Below are 21524 nucleotides of genomic sequence, written 5' to 3'. Positions count from 1 at the left end.
TTTCTCATAATTTCTACACAACTGTCCACACTTCGTGCAATTTAGCATAAAAGTACTCAAGCTTACCTGTTTTTTTCAGGTCATTTCCTTATGAAGTCTCCCGTGTCACATAAAATTTAAAAAATTTGTATGCTTTTCACCTGTTAGGCTGTCTTTGTCAGTTCAACTTTTAGACCCAGTCAAGGACCCTAAGAGTATTGAGGACAACTTTTTCCTTCCCTACACCAGTTATTTAGGAGGAAATGGATTTCTATAAAGTAGGTTTTACTCCAGGACAAAGTAATCCACTGGTGTTTGAAATCCAAGCATTTGAAATACCCTTTCTTGCAAATTTCTTTTCTTGAATCTACTCTTGAAGCCAAGTCTATCTTTAAACATATTGGTTAACTCCTCAAATTTTCTTCAACAAATGCTGCATTTCTTTAACTTTAGGGGTTCCTTGACCTATTATAATGCAAAAGAGTTTTTAAAAGTTAACATTATGAGTCAATAGTTCATTCATTGCACATTTTATTTATTTGTTTATTCAATAAACTTTCACTAAGCCCTTATTCTCTCCCAGGCAGTGCTCTAGGAGTAGGGGACACAGTCCGAAACAAAGCAGACTCAAATGCCAACCTTTTGGAGTTTATACTGTTTAAGTAGCTAACAGTCCTAGTTTCAACTGGACAGTTACAAGACCTATAAGAACCAGAAAATGAGAGAAACAGACACCTAGAATATATAGATCATTAAATGCTCAAAGCTAACTTCACTTATTTGAAAACTTTCAGAGCTTGTGCTGCTTAGTGGATGTGTCCTAGCATCTTCTTTTCTCCAGTTTTGCTTTCTCTCTCTGGAAATTGAAGGGTTAGGAAACTCCCACATCTAAAATTTATAGAATCTGTAAGAGTTTGTAAAGGAATGGGTCTCAGCACAATGCCAAAGAGTATATTACAGAGACACATTCTGAAAGGGAGATACATCTTCCTTTAAAATGTGAACACCTCCTCTGATTTATCCTTCATGATTTTATATCACAAGGCCACTTTATATGTAGTCCCCAAGGTCTAATTGAAGATCTGTTCACCAGAAGAAAGAAGGCAATTAAGGACAGCAGGACCCGGTTCACTTACCTTCTACTTGTGTCTAATTATGGAAAAGTTGTGCTTTTTATTTTATATTTTCAGAAGCTCCTGCAAACCTTTTTGGTTGTGCAGGTAAGCATCTTTCAGAAAAACATACCTTCCCCTGAGGTGCTTGCAAATATCACATCTGTTGTAGAACACACAGAAGACAGAACTGTGTGCTCAAATTAGAGAGGAAAATTGAAATATATCAGTGGATCACTTAAGAGTGACTGATGTAAATAGTTGGAGGAAAATAGCTCTTTCTGATTTGAAACTATGCTTTCTACATAATTGGTATCCACATAATAGGTAAATCAAATTATGACTTTACTCCTCCATGACTGTAAATTAACAGTGAGTAAATAGCAAGACATTAGAATTGTACATAAGCATAAGTATAAATGTTAATCTGAATCTCTTGAGTTTGCAAAATTTGGCTGGAAATACTGTTATAACATACTTTCTCAAGAGAATTTTCGTTGCTTCCAGCCTCCAAAAAAACTGCAAATACAACAGCAGCATCTTTTCACTGCAGCATTTTGGAGCTGTCCCCATCCAGCAGGAAGTGGGATATATGCAAAGGTCTGCAAAACTAAAAAAAAAAAAAAAAAAAAAAAATACTGCTGTTTTAAAATAAAGTTCAACAAACTTTGGTTTAACTTCTTGCAAAGGTTGCATCAGGATTAGTTTAAATTTCAGGTCAAGAGGCAGCTTACTTCCTATTTGATCTGCAGCAATTGAGGCATATCTAATAGAAGCACTATTTTAAACACAAAGGTTAAACACTGTTGCATTTTGACAAATGTTAAATGCCTGTTTACTGAAGTTAATGACTTAATAGCATTTTGAATACCATTCTTTATATAAAGGTTAATCTCATATTTTTAACTTCGTGTTTCCTTTCTTAAAAGGAAATACTCATTAGGACCCAAACAATTATCTAATTGTTAATGTGTTTTGATCTTATTTATAGTTCTTCAAACAGAGTATTATCTGTTTTGATTGCAAGAAATTTTTTAAAGCATTCAAGAAGAAAAATGCTTAAAGAGAGAAATCAGGTTATTAGAGAATTATTGCTTTCAAAAAGTCCAAAGGAAAGGAATGAAGGTTTTAGAAAGATATCTATTGCAAAGATATAATCTATTGTGGGATCATATACTTGCCAAGGACGTACAATGAGACCAGTCAATTTCTATTTTTTGTAAAAGCAAATAGTTGATTTCTTTCTATTTGTTGTAAAAACAAATAATTTTCTGGGCTCAATAGAAAAGTCACGATCAGATGATCATACTGTCGACTGAAAAAAATGCACAATGTGAGTGTTGTGAGTTAAGCTTTATCTGGGGCAAAATGAGGACTATGGCCCGGGAGCCAGCATTTAAGATAGCTCTGAGAAACCACTCCAAAAAGGTCGGGTGGGAGTTCAGTGTTATATATGAATTTAGTGAAGGGGTGGTATGTGCAGTCGAGCGCACATTTTGGCAGAGGCTTGCTGCTTGTCACGAGGAGCAGATGTCACCATTAATGATTTTAATGCTTTATAGATATGGGGAAGTGCAAGAATTGGGCTCATAAAATCTGAAAATAACTATCTAACGGCCTGGTCTTCTAGTTTTTCCCAGAGCACAGAGTGCCTCATTCCTGATCTCCACCCTGAACTCCTTTCAGGGTGTGTTGAAGGTCAGTGGCTACAGCGGTTGTTGACTTATTCCTTGTTGAGGCAGATAGCAAGTACCAATTTTTAGTTGGCAGTACTTATCAGAAGATGTAAAAAAAATTTACTATACAAGAGAAAGGCTCCTAGTCAATTTGGCATTTACTCTGGATGACATTTTTAGTTAATATGATTCCAATAGTTTAATGGGTGTAGTGCATTAATTAGAAAAAAATATCCTAAAGTATATTGTCCATCCTTTTTTCAATATCTCTAAATGACTAAAAACACCTCACCTTACTTCCTACTCAGAAGTTAAACTTAAAATTCAGACATTGCAAATGGGTGCTGAGTTTTGAAGATGGTATACATTTGGGGAAAATACTCATATTTTCTTGTACTATAGATTTATTGCTTTACAGGTAAAATATCAAACTTTGATGGAACATTTCAAATTCAATCACATGTACTATTAAGAGTAGCACAGCTGTGGCAAAGTTTGTTACCTGAAATCTGGGTTTGCCTTTTGGTGGGTGCCAAGGATTTATTATGACTTGCAGCAAGTAAGGAGAACTCCAGGCCTCTTTCCCAAAGCAGTGTCTCCCTGAACTGCAAAACTGGGGACGTTTCAAGCTAAGGGTACATGTGTATTCATGAAGGGGCTTGAGCAGAGGAGAATTCAACACAGAATTGGGGCAAAGATCAACAGAGTCCAAGCTTTAGTTGATGGATGTCAGGAGGGTCAACATCATCATTCCATCCTCCACCTGGGTGGGGGGCCTTAGTTCCTGCAGAACTGTATATCCCTTGAGGGGAACTAGGACTCTATTTTATCACTGATCTGCTCTTGTGTCCCTTTGTTCTTTTTTTTTTTTTTTTTTTTTTGCGGTGCACTGCTGTGGCCTCTCCTGCTGCAGAGCACAGGCTCCGGACGTGCAGGCTCAGCGGCCATGGCTCACGGGCCCAGCCGCTCCGCAGCATGTGGGATCTTCCCGGACCGGGGCACAAACCCATGTCCCCTGCAGGCAGACTCTCAACCACTGCCCCACCAGGGAAGCCCCCTTTGTTCTTTTAAGATCATTAATTACTGAGACCTGCTCAAGGCCAAGCATTGGGGCCAGGCTGAGATCACAAAATGCTTAGGCCAAAATGGATTCTCTTATGTCAAGAAACCCATTCCTGATTCTCTTTCTCTGGAGACCCCCGAAACTATCTGCTTGCAGGTTTGTGCATATTACATGTAATTTATTTCAAGGTTATGGTATAGATGACAGAAAGTGAAGGAGGACAATATCAGAAAAACGATTGTGAGAACCCCCCTCCTTTTAAAGGAGAGAGCTCAGTCAGGCAAAGGAATGCCATCTGATCTCTCAAAAGGTGAAATTCAGTGAGGAGTGGAAGCCAAATTTCTCTTCTGAATGAGGTAAACAAATGGGATAATGTAAATGGAGCCATACAGGGAACAAAGGATAGTGTGCTAAACTCATGACTAGTTCAAAAAGAATCTGAGGGTAAATCTAGGACTTCTTGGGATAAAGAAGTGGATAAAATCAACTGGTTCAATGTCCCAATAGATCCATGCACCATTTTGTATTTTACTGGTTTCATTGTTGTTCTGAAAGTGTTCTGTGTTTATTTCTCCTTGATAATTCTTTCTCTTTTACTTTAGTATTCCCCACCCCCACCCCCAACTTCAGTTTAGTGTTTCTTGGGAAATGTTACTTTAATTTTAATTATGTAAACCTGGTGTCTCCTGTCCATTAGGCCTGCATCTTGGTATTGGTCACCAAAACTCTTTCAGGTGACAATGACCTAAGACAAAGTAGAATGTATAAAAGAGCAAGAGATTATTGGAGGCCGTTTGCAACCTTATTCTCATTTTGTGACTGTAAAATATTTTAAGGATGTTATTGTACTTTTGCTTTAAAAAATGCAAATTTCCTTAGTGATTTCTGAATTGGTTCATAGTGATTCTGAATTAGTTGAAAATATGAAGAAATTTTTGAGCTAAGCATATGGCTATGACAGAAAACCATGGGTACACTATCTATAAAAATCTAATTAATAAAAGATTTAATTCAAGGGATATATAAAGTTTCCTCCAGTTTAAAAAGATTATTCATACAACATTAAAGGAAAGATGAATAAATAATTTGGTTCAAATGAGGAGAAATACTTTAAACTTAACTTATTAACCTTGTTATGTTTAACATGGTTAAGGGGAGGGGAATATTTCCGCCTCTACCCTTCTTGAGTTCTTGTATCTGGACTAATAATAAAACTGACACAAGATAGATTAATAGGTTGTATGGTCAGGCCAGTCAAGATGGCAGTTCTCTTGCTCTCTAACCATCCCCTGCCTACACTCTGCACCTACACTCTACTCACGTGACTGACCTTCCGACATACTTGCCCTAGGCCCCAGCTAGTGACTGTTCTTATCAAAGGGGCGGTGAGGGGCGTGCCCCTCTGCTGGTCTCCCTGGTAACCAATGAGCCAACCCGACTTAATTCCCCCTATAACTGGCAATCTCCCCTTCCCCCAGGGAACCAAAGACTGTCACCTTGTCCTGCCCGCAGTCTTTGGTTCCCCCAGGGAACCAAAAACTGTCACCTTGTCCTGCCCGCAGTCTACCTCACACTGTGGGGTGTCAGGACCTTGCTTCAGACATGTAAGCTCCCCTATCCATTAAACCATCTATGTCTCTGTTGCTGACTCCGGGCTCTTTGGTCTTAAAGCTGGGCAAGCACAGGCGTTGTCAGCCTGTGGGGTGCAGCCCAACAACGGGAGAAAAAAACAAATTTTAATTCAGGTGCCTGAAGGTACCATAGAAATGGGACCTAAGAAGTGGCCAAAGCAGGCAGCTTTTTTACTTTTCAGACTAAGAAAAAATAAATTTGTGAGGAATTGACAGGACAAAGAAATTTAGCTTTTGGGTGCTCAATTCGTGAGGAATCTAAACTTAGGCTTAATTTAGGCTTGGGGTAGAATTAAAGAAGTAACAAAGTTGTTGATATAGGCTTCTTGGCCCGAATTCCCTGTCTCAGGCGATAAGAGCGTCCGTTTACCTCCAGATGCATGAAGTGCACTTTTCACATTAGAGATTTACTTCCTGCTTTCAGGGAGACAGAAAGGAGGGTCAGAGTGTCTTATGTTGGCTGTTTTTAAGTAATTTTAATTCAAAATAGTCAATATGCCATTGAGGAACCTTTTGGGGTGGCTTACCCTGGGCTCCAACAGGGACAAACTGTCACAGCTTTCAAGTCATATCAATAGGTAACTCTCCTAAGTGCATCTACTGATATACTTAATTCATAAACTAATACAGTATTATAATTATTACTATTATTTTAAATTATTTTAAAGCAAGATATATAAATTAATAAATCAATTATCAGGAATATTTACCTAAAACATGGGCTAAACTTCATATTATATAGTATAATTATTTTTAAAGGTAAAACAATATTTCTTTCAATAATTAAGCTTTTTATGTACCTAGTAATATTTTGGATATTATCATTTAATTAAAAATTAGAATGCATTGAGCAATCATAAATGTGTTATTTAAATGGAAAATCAAAAATGAAAACTGAGTCATAAAAGTCATCTATGCATATAGAAAAATTTCCATTTACACAACAAATATTTATGGAATTCATAATTTCCGATATCAAGGAAAATAGTACTTTTGAACAACTGTCATACATTCATGTGGCATTTATCTCAGAAATAATTTTTAGTCTCTACTTGGGTATGATAGTATTTGGTTAAAGAATAATGATTTTATCTGAATTATGTAAAAGCAAATTGCATCTATGTAGTGATGATTTACAGAAGCTACAGCTTCTATTCCAGCAAATGCAAGATCTCAACTGGATCAGTTTTGGTACCACATGAAATTCTCTCATCCATTATAATTTATTATTCAAAATTGTTGAGAATTATTTAGACAAAGGCCATCAAAGTCATTGATATTCAGTTCAAGAAACAAAGTCATTCAAGGAGTAATCATGAAATTTGTAGTTTGCAAACCAAAATAAACTTCTCATTTTCTCACTAATTATTTTCTGTTGATATAGGAAATGCTCCCTGAGTAGGTGACATTTACATTAAGACCTGAAGGATGATAATGAGATAAGGAGCAAGGGCATATTAGAAATAGAAAAGGGCTTGGTACAGAAGAATAGAAAGGGAGCCATTTCAAATAAAGGACACCGAATGAGATAGAAATGAAGAGTCATGGGCTTCGAAAATTGGCCAACAAATTAATCACAAAGGTGAAGATGAGGATTTTAAGTTTTGTTCCAAATCCAATGGGAATCCAATTTTATTATAGTAAATGACAAAGTTATAGCAATTAGAGGCTAAGAGGAAACAGACCATATCTAGATGTTCTAAAAGTTTCAAAGTTTCCTGTTACTATAAAGCAAGACAATAAAATATTTTCCAGATTAGATTAAATTCATTAGAATAAAACTTGAACAGCAATAACTGTAGAGTTTTAGTGTAGAAAGTAATCACTTTTAGATACAGATATTCATATAGTACAGAACTGGAAGAAACCATATAACATAATTTAATTCATCTATAAATGAAGAAACTGAAATCTGAAGGAGTAAAATGTATGTTTTCCTTTGTATTTTTAAAAATTCCAGACGATAGCTTTACCTAAATTAAATTATGTAAACCTGCATATCAAAATTTAATTAGTTTAGGGGCTTCCCTGATGGCGCAGTGGTTGAGAGTCCACCTGCCAATGCAGGGGACACGGGTTCGTGTCCCGGTCCGGGAAGATCCCACATGCCGCGGAGTGTCTGGGCCCGTGAGCCATGGCCGCTGGGCCTGCGTGTCCGGAGCCTGTGCTCCGCAACGGGAGAGGCCACAACAGTGAGAGCCCCGAGTACCGCAAAATAAATAAATAAATAATTAGTTTAAAAGAGCTTAAATGCATGTGTAAATCCTCAATGTTATGGAGGAGAGATTTTTATGATAATTGAAGAATACATATGCCTTCCACTTACGAGTTTACACTACAGTTTAACTTTTTCCCTTTCTTATCCCATTGATTATTATGATTCAATTGTATCTGTAATAAGTATTCAGGTAAGCACTGTTAGAGGGAAGCAGATGCAGTCTCTGAAAAGAATCAATTGTGCATCGAGGTATTAGTGTGGAGAGATTTGGGGAGCCATACAGTTAGAGTTGTTGCTGATATATATTTGAATTTGGGGAGACAAATGTATCTACACAAAAGAAAAATGGTAGGCAAGATATGAAAGGTAATTAGAAATGTAAAAAGCAGAACAATGGAGTCTGAAGAATCAAGGGAAGCAACATTTTCCAGGGTAAGAATCATCAAGAAATGATCTCTAGAGTTTTCAACTGAAAAATCAGAAAGTATATCAGCACTTGACATCCCTGCACTATACAGTCACTGTAACTGCCAAAAACAAAACAAGCAAATTTGAAAAAACATTAAAATCAAAAATAAAACCCTAAATAAATCTACTTATGACTGCTCTTGTGAAAAAGCCATCTAATTATTTTGTAGGATAGGTTGTATGTAATGATACTCTTTTATTTGTACTTATAAGCCAAAGATTTCTAACACATTTTTGTTTTAGTTTAAATCTGTCAGTGGAAATAAATGGAATGATAATTTCATCAGTCTTCCAAGTATATTTTCTAATAATTCAAAGTTTAGTTTATTTTCTCTTATAAATGGATCAAGTTATTTACTCATTTATTCTATATTATTATAGGTCTACTGATTCAGGTACAGTAGATTCAATGCAGACTTGAAGTCTGTACTTAGAGAGCTTATAGCCTAGTGAAAGAAACAAGACATAGATAAAAATCACAAAATAAATTAATTTGTGATGATGGCTATAAAGCAGAAGTATGGTGTGTTACAAAAGGTTTAGCAGTGATCATTGAGTCTATATGTGGGATGAAAGGTATATTTGGTTTAAGGCTCCTAGGTTTTTAATGACTTTCCAGCCAGGTTTTATTAAACAGACTTGCCAACCAGTACATGACTTCTGAAAAGTTGATAAAATGTTTAAATTTGTATATTGAATCTGCAATTCTGTGGAAAATTTTATAAACAAAGTTGATTACAAAAGCAGGTATAGATATACACAACTTGAAGGACACAAAAAGGTATCTAATCTCCAATACTCTACATCAATTGTTTACTTCATTCATTGTAATATGATATGATATACAATATATATTATTTTATTATGTCATATAATGACAGACAAAATATAACATAACAAAAATGAAATATTACTTTGACACATGATTCATGTTTTCTTTCAATTTCAGATTGAAAATTTGCCTTTGATTTATTAGTTTTAGGATGTATTTGCTTGTTTCCTCCTAGCTAATTCTGCTATGCGGAGCAAGCTCATGCATGGTGGAATCAATGTCTTGCCATATTCATAAAAGAATAAAGAGATAGATATAGACATAGATGTAGATATAGATTAGATGTAGACATAGCTATAGATATGTATATGTATGTGTATATGTATACCTATGTATGTAGTTATATACACATGCATAAACACGTATCTTCCTTATGCTTGGTTTATTAGGTCTGTCACAGTGTCAGGCAATATTAGATCTGTGGTATAACTGTAATTTTACTAAGTCATATAAGCAGCTACTAAGTAGCTTGATCTCTTAGGGTTGCTCAGATTGATCTGGGAATTTTTTCTGAGTATTTGCCATAGCATCTAAGCATTGAAATTAAAACTAAAATTTTACTCCAGCCTCCCTTTGAGATCAGGGAGAATTGGTGATAACTTATGATCTTGGTTCAAATTTATGGTTCATTAGCTGTGTGGATCATTACTTTTGGCATTTACAGGCATACCTTAGAGATATTTCAGGTTCAGTTCCAGACCACCGCAATAAAGAGAATATTGCAATAAAGCAAGTCCCAGGAGTTTTTTGGTTTCCCAGTGCATATGAAAGTTATGTTGACACTATACTGCAATCTATTAAGTTTGCAATAACATTATGTCTAAAAAATATACATACCTTAATTAAAAAATGCAAAACAAAAAACCTATTCCAACAGTAACATCAAAGATCACCGATCACAGATCACTATAACAAACATAATAATAGTGGAAAATTTTGAAATATTTCATCATTCAACAAAACGTGACACAGAGACCACAAAGTGAGCAAATGCTGTTGGAAAAGTGACACCAATAAACTTGCTGTATGCAAGGTTGCCACAAACCTTCAATTTATAAAAAATGCAATACCTGTGAAGTGCAATAAAATGAGGTGTGCCTATAATCTCTCTCAGCCTCACATTAAAATTGGAAATGTGAGGTGGAATTCTATAAAACCATCGGATTCTCTTCCAGCAATAAAATTCTCCAATTATTTTCCTCATCTAAAATGTTTCAAAACTGGTCAGAGGGAGGTCTTTCTCTGACTGAATCACTACTTGTTATGGAGCCAGGCGATCTTTAGACACAGGATATATTGGAGATATATCCAGATGACTCGATCCCTGAGTTCAGCTAAAATACATTAAACATGTATTCTGTGTTCTTAATCTTTCTTGAAAGCAAGCTAGCAGGCAAAAAATGTATTCACTCCTTATCAGCTTAGCCCAAAATGTAAGAAGCAAAATCCTCTATCGTAAATAAGCATTTGGTATACAAATGAATGTGACAGGCTTACAATAAGGGGGAAATAGTGCCTCTGAGAAACTGGAACTCATTTCTTGCCAAAGTATAGATTGCAGTCTGTTGCCATAAAACTAAATTAAATAAAATGCAAGCGAAAAAAAAAGATAAATTGCACAGATATCAGAGTGCTGCATAATTAACCTTCTAAATTTTTTGGAACTTTATTTTGAAAGAAAAGAAAAAATGTCTATTTTATGGGGTATATTGACACTAAAAGAAACTAGTAAGATTCAGGCATCTTTTTTAATTGAAGAAAAGCCAAATAATAGAACCAAAATGCACTGTACTATGACTAAATCCATTTTAAGTGGAATGAGCATGTCTGTGTACATATGAATTATAAATGAATAAATCATAAACATTGGAAGGTCAGTAAAATGCTTCCATGCTAATATTTTCTATTAGGATAAATATAATTTATAAACAAGCATTTATTTCTGTTGTCCTGAAATATAAATTTGACCAGATTTACTGTGTTTGCCCTCCCCTTAAATCAGTCATTCACAACTGGGAGCGATTTTGCCCACCAGGGAACATTTGGTGATGTCTGGAGATATTTTTTTTGTCACGACTGGGCAGGGGCAGGGGGACGGTGTTGCTACTGTCATTGATTGGGTAGAGGCCTAGGATGCTGCCACACAATGCCCAGGAAAGCCTCCTCAGCAACAAAGAACTATCTAGTTCAAAACATCACTAGTGCTGAGCCTGAGAAACCCTCACTTAGATAAAATATTACCCCACCATCCGTTTCACTTAAAGTATGGATTTTGAAAGCTAAATTTATTCAATTTTATAATATAGAATGAAGAAAACAAGAAAATGGAAACAAATTTTTAGAAAATTAAGATAGAAACATGTAAATTTAAAAAAAATCAATGACAAAATTCCAGTTGTATAGCTGTTTATTCTCAAATTGCATTGAATCATTTTTGGTTTACTATAACTCTGACTGTAGTCTAGCTTGATTACTGTCACTTAAATAGAATCAAGATACTAATGGCCATATACTAAACTACATATACTCATCCAAATCTAAAATTGGTTAGAACAGACTTCCAAAATTAAGAAATATTAGAAAATAACACAATTAAAATACATATAATAAAACTAGATATACTGTATGAAGAAGAAAAAGATATATTTTTGCTTTATTTTACCTAAAGAATAAGATAGTGTCCTATCTTTGCAGTAGACTAATAACAAGGTATTGAGCTGCCTGATACTACAAGATTCTGGTTATGAATTTTGAGACAAATATTTTATGAGTAATTTAGTAATCTAAAGTACACACATATTATTACAAAAATAATAGATGTTTACTAGGAAAGTGGAAAATACAAAAAGCACAAAAGTTGAAAATAAAAATTTTCCATAATTGTGATCATAATATTTTATAAAATGATTCTCTTCCCTCATCATTTCCAACAAACATTTTAATAAAGATTGCATTGCATTCCATCACATGAATTTACCTTAATATAAGTAACCATTCCCTTATTAATATATTCATTCACTTGACAAATATTTGAACTTTTACTATCTACCAGGAATTCACTGGAGATGGGTTAGGAGGCAAACAAAATAAATTTCCTACCCTTATATTTTGAACCTATATGTTATTGCAGAAGGCAGGTGTGTATATGTGTGTGTCAAGAAGCGATAAATGCTGAATAAAATGAAGAAGGGTTATGTGGACATAAAATTATAATCAAGGGTGAATGGCTGCTTTCCCAGAATGAGCAGGGAGAGAGTCTTTGAGGAGGTAACATTTGGAGAGAGGCCTGCATGAAAGCATCTCTCTCAAGTGAGAACGATTTACTCTCAGCTGCCAAAAAAACATCAAATTCAAAAGCCCTGAGATGAGACCATGCTTAGTGTTATCAAGGAAAGATAAGTAGACCAGAGTGACTGGAGCACAGGAAGGTAAGCAGGGGCTTGGTTAGATGAGGGTGTGAAGGCTGAGGTTGGGAGATTGGACTTTAAGTGAGATGGGAAGCTACTGGAGGGGATGAAATGATACAATTATATTGTAAATAGACCACTCTGCTTGCTATGTGCAAAGAACATGAGAAGGAGACTAGAGTAGTTGTGGGGAACAAGTTAGGATGTTACTGCAATTGTCCCACAAACATGAGAATTACCGGCACTGGGGCAATACTGAAGGAACAGAATAGCAGAATTGGGACGTAACTTAAAATGGAGCTAGTAGGCATTGTTCACGACTTTGGTGATTGATGAGAGAAAGAGAGAGAGAACAAAAATGATGCAATTTTAGCAGTTTGAAATATTTCTTGGGTGATGATCCTTTTTCATAAATCTTCTTACCCATCTTTAATAATTTATTAAGGGTAATTACTTATAACTTGAATGATTGAATTTCAGATATGCCCATTTTACATTTTAAAGCCTATTAATATAGTAGGTAGTATGTTTCTTTTAAACAAATACCTCATAATCAGAGCTTGTTAAAAGATAAACTGAGGCATATTAAAAAATTTAAGACTTTATTTGAGCATCTATCCATTCCAATCAGGCAGTGCCAAATCAGAAGTGGTTAGGAGCGCTCCACTGACAGAAGCTCGGGAGAGACTTGTCTAGAGAAAAGGCAGAAGAAAAGTGAGGAACTTATTGATTGGCTATAGCTTAAAGCCTAGTTGGCTGTTTGTGATTGGCTGTCCTTAGGTTTTGATTTGATTTGGTAACCTGGAAGCATTTACTGGCTTGGCTTTTGGTTTGCTTATGTGGGCCACCTTGGCCTATACAGCCCCCTCAGTCAAATGGCCTCCTTGTTTAATTAGTTTAACAAGATAAATATGGGGGGATAATTATTTTTCATCATTATTACATCATTACATTATTAAATTTTTCCATAAGCAACTTGTTTGTGAGAAAATAAACACTAATATACAACCAGCAGTGTATCAGAATATCATTTTCCTAAACACTCACCAATATTGCCTATTGCATTTTTCTACTGACATTTTTACAGGAAGAAATTCAATGATATTATGTTTTTCACCTATGTATTAGTCTTCTATATTTCTGTTTTAGTGAATTGCATATTTACGTCATTTTGTTTCTACTTATCTCAAAAACTGATCAATATTTTTGTATACAAAATATATTTAACCTTTATGGTATGTTGTAAATATTTTTCCAGGTTTTTATTTACATTTAGATTTTTTATTCCTCTTTTGTTATAAAAATGTTTTACTTACTGTTTGGAAAATCAATTGAATTTACCTATAATAGATTCTTACTTTGTTTTTACAGTACCAAAGAACTCCATTCAAAGAACAAATACTTTAAAGATATACTTACTCAATATGATTCCACATTTATCTTTTTTTTTTTTTTTTTTTTTTTTTTTTTTTTTGCGGTACGCGGGCCTCTCACTGTCGTGGCCTCTCCCGTTGCGGAGCACAGGCTCCGGACGCGCAGGCTCAATGGCCATGGCTCAGGGGCCCAGCCACTCCACGGCATGTGGGATCTTCCCGGACCGGGGCACGAACCCGTGTCCCCTGCATCGGCAGGCAGACTCTCAACCACTGCGCCACCAGGGAAGCCCCACATTTATCTTTTTGATAACTATTTCCCTCTAATTTCTCGGTGATGTCTTCTTTTTTATGTGTGTGGTTTTTTTTGTTTTTTGTTTTTTTCGGTACGCGGGTCTCTTACTGTTGTGGCCTCTCCCGTTGCGGAGCACAGGCTCCGGAAGCGCAGGCTCAGCAGCCATGGCTCACAGGTCCAGCCGCTCCACGGCATGTGGGATCTTCCCAGACCGGGGAATGAATCCGCGTCCCCTGCATCGGCAGGCGGACTCTCAACCACTGCGCCACCAGGGAAGCCCTCGGTGATGTCTTCTTAATCCTTAAACTTCTATTCATTCATCTACTATTCTATCGATAAAATACTTATTGATAATCAAACAAATACCAGGCGCTGTGCTAGGGACCAGGGAAAAAATCATATATGAAAATAAAAATGGTGTCATTCCTTGTGAATTTATGCTATATTAAGTAGAAATAGTTATCACATAATCACTAAAATGCATGGTAAATTCCAACAGCCATATGTTACAATGGAGAGGAATCAGTCTCTAGGCCAGGATATAATAAAATGGATAGATTAAGCTCTTCAAGAGAGGTTAGGAAAGTTATTTCTATGACACAAAGAAGCTAAAATCTGAAGGATGTATGTATCTAAGTCAGTGTAGGGGTTTAAAGGCACATTCAAACAGGGAAAACTATTTATTCAAAGACTTAACATCAAAAAGGAACACTTAGCATTCAAGGAACTGAAGGAATTTCAATTATTTAAGAAGTAAGGTAGAAATTTAAAATCATTCTTCTTCCAAATAGTAAATAATTTTTCCAGAATGAATAACTAAATAATCTGTCCATTCCCCACCTTAATTATATACAACTATTTTTATACTTAGATCTAGGTCTCAGAATATTTGTGTCTTAAGGAACTAAGCTTTTAGTCTGTCCTTTCATGAATACCAGATACCTTTAATCACTTGACTTCTACAATATTACTAAGATTCATTTGAAATGAAATGCTATTTTTGAATTATGCAAATGAAGCAACATTTTCTAATCACTTGTAATTTTTCTCAATGTCAACAATTGTCTCTTCCTTTGTACCAGATGATTGAATCATTTAGCTACTGCATGTTTGATAATGTGTCCTACACTATAATGAAACTGTGGAAACCAGTAAAGTCAAAGAAACACATGCTATTTATGAACAACTATCTCAAATGAAGCTTTGCCTTTATATGTGCTTAAAGTATTATAATAACAGTAAAGATGCCAATTACATTTTGAACATTTGCACACTATGATCTACTGTAATAAAAGCATTGCATGTGTATCATTTAATCTTTACAAATCCAACAAAGCATAGACGTAATTTAATCCATTTCATTAATAAGAAAATTAAGTCTCAGTGACTAATCCAGTCACACACAACTAATAAGGGTTGTATTAAGGATTCCAGTTCAGAACCACATTTATTTCAAAAGTCACATATTTAAGTCCAATGCTTTATAGTTGGGGGTTCAGTTAGGTTTGGCAGATTAAGTTAAACCTCTAAATTTCTCTAAATTTCCTAGTGTGTTGGTATATTTTAGGTCTTCACACCATATAGTTTATGTCAGAAAGAAAATCTGTTTGGGCATAAATATTATTAACCCCCCACTCCCGACATTTCAATGTATTGGATAAAGATTTAGTCCTGAATCATTTGATCAACTTGGTCTTGAATGCTGAATTGTACTTACATAGGCAATATTGCTTGCTCCTTTAGTCACAGATTTTTATTCTAGAGCTCCAACTAAAAAAATATAAGAATTGAGGATTACATTTCTTGAGAAGGACCATTTATATATACCTGTCTATATTGTCTCCCTTTGAGGCCTAGAGCAATTATAGACTAAATTATACGTTTTCAAACTTCAAAAGTTGTATATAGTAATAAATATTTATTTCTGCGAGTGGATACTACTCAAATAATGAATACATATGTGGAATCACTGGATTTTAATACCTCACATGAAAACAGTTGTGGCAGAGAATGCTGTGTAGTTTAAGATCCCTCAGGGGTGAATAATTTTAAATCAATGACTTCAGATATTGTGCTTCTGAAATATAGCCTCTCACAGGAGTTTCTTGGCAACACTGGTAAACATTATGCCATCTGTGTAATTGCTCTGTGTACTTTCATTCCTTTAACTTAAAAGGCAGTGTTGGGGGGAAGGACAATATTAGAAATGGATTACTCTGAAAGCAATTGACAAAATTTATCTGTCATATATATATATATATATATATATATATATATATATATATATATATGTATGTCAGATATTAACAATTAGACATTAGACTCTGGACATTTCCCTAGCTAAAACACATTAGACTTTATTTCCTTCTCATAAGTGAATGCTCCTGGGTAGCTTCCCTTCACAAAGTAATTTAGGTACTCTAGCTCCATCTGTGTCATAACTCCATTATTCATTTGCTTCCCATTGCAATCTGCATCTTTTTGGAGGAAATATAGTGAATGTTGTGGTGTGCCCCAGTCCTCGGACTCAAGTACTCATTCCTTCACTCTTGAGGGCAGAAAGCTGAGTGCCTCTTCAATTATCCTTGGCTGAAGAAGCTATCTTTCCCAAGGTTACTCTTCTCCTCAGAGGCTGTCTACAACAAATAACCAGTCAATACAGAGTTACAAAGATCTGTCCCATTGCCTCAAGTGTTGCTATCTCTTAAAGGCCATTCTAGCCTTGAACTCACTGTGACGTTGGCTGAGGCCTCTACTGCAGGTGTATTCTTCTGTTGCTGAGAGAAGTGTTTAGCTACTCTCTCTCTTTTCAGTACTGCTTTCTTCACTTCCCTACAGGTATTGTTCTTGAGTATTCTCCAAAATAAACCACCTGTATTCAAACATGTCTGTCTCCTATGGAAACAGATTACAAGAGAAGAGAGAGAAAGTGTAGGAGGCACACCCTTGTTTCTTAAAACACCCTAGCCTGGAAGCCACATGTATCACTTTCATTCATATTGCAATAGCTAGAACTAGTCCCTTGACTATATGTAGATATAAGACTACTGAGAAATATACTGCTTTCCTGGAGTATCTACAAAGGAGTAGGGAATAGTAATCACTGCCAGAGTGGTTATGTGAATAGTAACTTTTAGAAGCTAGGAGACTCAGAATGAAATTGGATTTAAATTGTTAATATGCTTCAAGTACAAAAATGAGATATCCTTTTTACTTATGCTTACATTCAAATCAACTATAGACATAACAGAATTATATTCTGTTTCTAGGAATATCCTTTATTTTTAAATAAATTCAAAATAAATATTTTCTTGTCAAAGATAATTTGTACACACTATTCATTCATCTCACAAGTAAATTTAAACTACCTACTACATACTGTGTTAGACAGTAGGATCATATATGAAAAACCAAATTCATACCCATGTAATATTCATATTATATTGGTGAAAATGGATAGATAGTTCTATACTGTTGGGGTAAATTTTATGATGAAGTCTAGATTAAGAGCCATGGGATTAAAAGTAGAGGTGTCAAAATAATTTTGGAGAAACCAAGGAAGTTTCATCAGCACAGCCATTGCGTATGTTTGTTCATATTGTAGGTAGATGAAAAATACCCCCTTCAGTTATGCAGAGTACATCCAGGAGAGCTATACTAAGAGCCTCTAGAAGATGATACAACATGAACTATGTCTTTATTCATAGTCACTATCCCAGAGAAGTAACAGAAAAAAACTTTTATCAATTACACGTGTATGAATCCTGTCACATGGTATGCATTCCATGTATAGTTGAGGAATGCATGTATGCATAAAGTAATAAATGTATTATCACAACATTTATTCAACATTAAGCAGGCACATTCATGAATTGCAATAATTTGATTGTATGACTAGAGCAACATTAAAATTATTCAGTGGAAAGTATTACATTGAAGGAGAAATTTAGAAATGCAGAAGTGGCATCAAAATTAGCCAGAAGACATTTTTAGAAAGGCTCATTAGTTATAGTGATTAACCAAATCTTGTGAAAAGAAAAAGATAAAACAGAGAGAACTGGGAAATGATTTGCATTCTTGCAACTACAAAAGGAATATTGCCAAGAGTTAACACCTATCCTTCTCAAATTATTCCAAAAAACTGCAGAGAAAGGAATGCTTTTGAACTCATTCCACAAGGCCAGTATCATCCTAATAACAAAACCTGCTAAAGATATCACAAAAATAAAATTACAGGCCAATATCACTGATGAACATAGATGCAAAAATACTCAAAAATATATTAGCAAACCAAATTCAACAATATAGTAAAAGAATCATGCACCATGATCAAGTGGGATTTGTCTCAGAGATACAAGGATGGTTCAATATCAGCAAATTAATCAGTGTGATACACCACATTAACAAATTGAAGCGTAAAAATTAGTTGACTACCTCAATAGATGCATAAAATCTTCTGACAAAATTCAACTTCCATTTATGACAAAAAAAAACTCTTAAAAAAGGAGGGTTTGAAGGGAACATACCTCAATATATTAAAGGCCATGTATGATAAGCTCACAGTTAACATCATACTCAATGGTGAAAAGCTGAAATCATTTCCTTTAAGATCAGGAACAAGACAAGGGTGTCCACCTTTATCACCTTTATTCAACATAGTACTGGAAGTCCTAGCCACAGCAATCAGACAAGGAAAGGAAATGAAAGGAATCCAAATTGGAAAGGAAGAAGTAAAACTGTCACTCTTTGTAGATGACATGATACTATATACAGAAAATCCTCAGACACTACCAAAAAGCTACTAGAGATCATAAATGAATTCAGTAAATTTGCAGGGTACAAAATGAATATACAGAAATCTGTTATATGCCAACAATGAACTATTAGAAAGAGAAATTCAGAAAATGATCCCATTTAAAATCACATCAAAAAGAATAAAATACCTTGGAAAAATTCTAACTAAGGAGGTAAAAGACCTGTACTCAGAAAACTGTAAGACATTGATGAAAGAAGTTGAGGACAACACAAACAGATGGAAAGATATACCTTGTTCATGGATTGGAAGAATAATATTGTTAAAATGGCCAGACTACCCAACACAATCGACAACTTAAATGCAATCCCTATCAAAATACCAATGACATTTTCCACAGAACTAGAACAAATAATTCTAAAATTTGTATAGAAACACAAATGACCCTAAATATCCTGTGGAATCATCAGAATGAAGAGCAGAACTGAAGGAATCATGGTCTCTGACTTCAGACTACACTACACAGCTACAGTAATCAAAATAGCATGGTATTTGCACAAAAAAGACATGTAGACCAATGGAACAGAATAGAGAGGCCAGAAATGAACTCACACTTATATGTGCAATTAATCTATGACAAAGGAGGTAAGAATATACAATGAGGAAAAGACAACCTCTTCAATAAATGGTATGGGAAAACTGGACATCTATATGCAAAAGAATCAAACTGGGCTAGTCTCTTACACTATGCAGGAAAATAAATTCAAAATGGATTAAAGACTTAAATGTAATACCTGGAACCATAAACCTTCTAGAAGAAAACATACTCTCTTTGACACTAGACTTAGTAATTTTTTGTGGGGAGGGGTGATATGTCTCTTCAGGAGAGGGAAACAAAAGCAAAGGTAAATAAATGGGACTACAACAAACTAAAAAGGAAATCATCAAAACATAAAAAGGAAGCATAAAGAATGGGAGAAGATATTTGCAAATGATATGTCTGATAAGGGGTTAATATCAAAAAAAAATTCTCATACAACTCAACATCAACAAACAAACAACCCAATTAAAAAATGGACATAAGATCTGAATAGACATTTTTCCAAAGAAGACATAAAGATGGGCAACAGGCAAATGAAAAGATGCTCAATGTCATAGGGAAATGCAAATCAAAACCACAATGAGATATCACCTCACACCTGTCAGAATGGCTATTATCAAAAAGACAACAATAACAAGTGTTGGCAAGGATGTGGAGAAAATGGAACCATCTGGCACTGTTGGTGGGAATGTAAACTGGTGTAGCCACTGTGGAAAACACTTTAGATGTTCTTCAAAAACTTAAAAATAGAACTACCCTATGATCCAGCAATTCCACTCCTGGATATTTACCCAAAGAAAACAAAAACAGTAATTAGAAAGGATATATGCATCCCTATGTTCATTGCAACATTATTTTCAATAGTCAACATATGGAAGCAACCCAAGTGCCCATCAATAGATGAATGAATAAAGAAGGTGTGGAATATGTATACAATGAAATATTACTCAGCCATAAAAAGAATGAAATCTGCCATTTGTCACAACATGGATGGACCTAGAGGGTATTATGCTAAGTGTAATTAGTCAGACAGAGAAAGACAAATACTGTATAATTTCACTTATATATGGAATCTAAAAAACAAAACAAACAAATGTAACAAAACAGAAACAGAGTTAAAGATACAGAGAATAAACAGATGATTGCCAGAGGGGAGGAAGGTGGTTAAAGGAAAGAAATAGGTACAAACTTCCAGTTGCAAAAGAAATTAATCACAGGTATGAAATATACAATGTGGGGAGTATAGTCAATAATTATATATATCTTTGTATGGTGCTATATTATAATTAAACTTATTGTGGTAATCATTTAAAAATGTATACCAAATCACTATGTTGTGTAACAGGAACTAACATAGTGTTGTAGGTCAATTATACTTCAAAAACAAAAACAGAAACAAACTCATAGAAAAAGAGATCAGATTTGTGGTTACCAGAGGTGGGAAATCGAGGGAGAAGAAATGTGATGAAAGCTGTCAAATTGTACAAACTTCCAGTTATAAGATAAATAAGTATCAGTGGTGTAATGTGCAACATGATAAATGTAATTAACACTGATGCATATTACATATAAAAGTAAGTTGTTAAGAGAGTAAATCCTAAGAGTTGTCATCACACACACACACACACACACACACACACACAAATTTTCTCTATTACTTTAATTTTTTCTCCATATGAGATGATGGATGTTCACTAAACTTACTGTGACAATCACTTCATGATGTATGTAAGTCAAATCATTATGCTGTGCACCTTAAACTTATACAGTGCTGTATGTCAATTATATCTCAATAAAACGGAAAGGAAAAAAGGCATAGTGCCAATAGGCCAATTTATTTATCAAAAACCAATGAGACACTCATATTATGTTCTAGGGTGAATCAAACAGAGTCTCTGACCTCAAGGATCTTATATTTCACTGGGGGAAACATCATACAGATGTTTTATGTGTATGTAATATGTACCATGAAATGAAATAAAGCAAGTAGAAAGAGAGATTGATAGTTTATTTATGTTTTTAATAAGATAATCATTGAAGGCACCTATGAAGAGGTGACATTTGACCAGATAACTGACAGAAGCAAGGGAAGAAACAATTTGGATATCTGGGGAAA

This window comes from Phocoena phocoena, chromosome 5 (assembly GCF_963924675.1).
Source record: "Phocoena phocoena chromosome 5, mPhoPho1.1, whole genome shotgun sequence".
NCBI lineage: Eukaryota > Metazoa > Chordata > Mammalia > Artiodactyla > Phocoenidae > Phocoena > Phocoena phocoena.
Note: the sequence above shows the minus strand (reverse complement) of the source record.